Source organism: Daucus carota, chromosome 4, assembly GCF_001625215.2.
Source record: "Daucus carota subsp. sativus chromosome 4, DH1 v3.0, whole genome shotgun sequence".
NCBI lineage: Eukaryota > Viridiplantae > Streptophyta > Magnoliopsida > Apiales > Apiaceae > Daucus > Daucus carota.
Window position 1 is genome coordinate 9,167,775 of NC_030384.2, and position 2,444 is coordinate 9,170,218.

Sequence of the window (2,444 nt, forward strand, 5' to 3'; positions counted from 1 at the left end):
ACATCAAGTGGATATCACTGATAAATTTTCGGTTTCCCTTCTATTATTTATTTAAAGTAAGAAGTAATTTACATATTATAATTAACCCTACAGTATGTAAATAACTTTTGTGAACGAACACACGTGGAGACTTATAAATTTGAGAACCTTTCCCGATAATGCGGATCCGAGCATAAATATGTTTTCTCAAAATATATGTTATAAATACCATCGTGGGAAACTAATTAAATCAACCAAACTAAAAGGAAAAGAAACAAAAATCAGCAATTGCTTTTGAAAATTTAAAGTAGCTAATTAGGTCATATATGGTGTTACAGTGAAAAGAAAAGAGGGGAGTGTTGATTTATGTAAGAAAAAGAAGCTTTTGAGCCATCATGGCTTGTGGTCCTTTCTTTCGTAAGACATGTAGCACGCGCCCCAAAATTAAATGCAGCTTCATGCTACTATATAATCTATCTAGTAGGGGTTGCATGAACACTGCCAACACACATATATATATATATTTCTACAGGCCCCGGTAGCCCTAAGAGAATATGATGGACGGGATGAAATGAGACGCCGTGATCGAAGTAACTTCTTACATTTTTATTCTATTAAAAATCACAAATTAAGAGATAAAATACACAAAATAATAGAATTTTCAAGATACCAATATTATTTGTTATAACTTTACAACTCATTCATACTAGTTAATTAAACGATTAATCAAACACATCACAACCCACGACTCACATAAATAATATCCATGGACTACTATAACTAAAAATAACTACTGCAACTAAAAAAATATAATATATTTATTTATTTATATTTATTATATATATGTATATATATTTATATATATTCTACCGGATCGGGTCATTAATGGATCGGATCACCTTAAATCCATATCCGCTCCATTTATAATCGGATTTTTCTTATCGGATCAAATTTCGGATCGGATTTTTTCCGATGAATCCATATCCGTTAAAAAGGCCCCGGATCGGATCGGATCGGATCGGGTCGGATCTCCGCTCCATTGACATGCCTAATCCAGATAACAACGCTATTAAGCTTGGATCCAACAATTTCGTCCCATGCAATTTCCTTCATCAAAACGGAAGACATATAAAGAAACACCATCTTCAGTCATTTTTTTTTTATAAGCGGTATTGGAAGTTTGTGAAACATCCGGATGGTGTTGAGGATTTCTTCACCCCCACCTACTTCAGGATTTTTTTCTAAAAGTAAAGATACTTTCAAAATCAAGGGATAATTCTTCTAAAAACATAGAATCATGAAATATCAGAAATTGGAAACTAGCTGACAATGGTTAATCTTTTACTTCGGTTAGCAACCTAATTACAATAAATTCATGAACAGAGAATCTAAGCCCGAAATAAGTGCATCTTTATTATAGTACTCCCTCCGTCCCAAAAAGCTTTTCTCGTTTGATATGTCGGGACTGTTCATAACATGAGACAAATGACTAATTTACGTCTAATCTATAATACTAAATATAGTCATGAGTGATCTTGTTGGGTTCGTATTTACGAGTACTTTAATACAGTGAAATTTTTATATTTAATACTAATATAAAATTAAAGATATTAATGATCAAAAGTGTGTGTTGGCAAACGTGAAAAAGAGAAACAGGAAAAGTATTTAGGGACGGAGGGAGTAACAAATAAATCTCTCGGGTACCAGGTCTATCACTCGGAATATGAAAAACTATCTCATAAAGATAACCACTCTGTATATTAGGATTATGTCAAATTTAGAGATAAGTCAAAACATTTAGTGTATTTTTATTTGTATTTAAATGTAGTTGATCAAATGAAAGCATACTTGATATCCGTAGATCAGATAACCATCAACGGATGATGAGGTACTGTAACAAAATTAGTGCTTTCAAACCAGTTGATAGAATAGGCTGATCTACTGATAATATTTTTGACCTATCAACCGATGTGTACTGAAATGTCAAATTACAAATATTTTAAGTCATGTAAATTGCACAAGTGAAATAAATATCTACAGCTAAACCAAGTGATCACCGGCTGTCATGAAAAATGTGTCGGGATAAAACCGACGGGCAAAAAGCGGTCGGTTTTATGGAAATCGACGTTGTTTTGCCTTGCTGGCAAGACTTCGACTTATTTAAACCGACCGAATCAAAATTGGTCGATTTTAGAGCTGACGTGTCCGGATCATAACTGGCCAACCCATCGGTCGGTTAAGTGTTTGGGTATCTTTGATTAGTTTTTACATTATTTGTTAGACAGACCGATGTCGTTTTGTGTCTAAAGACAAAACCGACTGGCTCTCGGTATGTTGTAACTCTATTTTTTATTTTTAAATATATTTATTTATTTGGGAAACGGAAAATAGATACGCGTCAGGGAAGCGGTACGACGACATTTCATGTAAAAATGCATAATCGACCGCGTGGTGGTCGGTTTTAA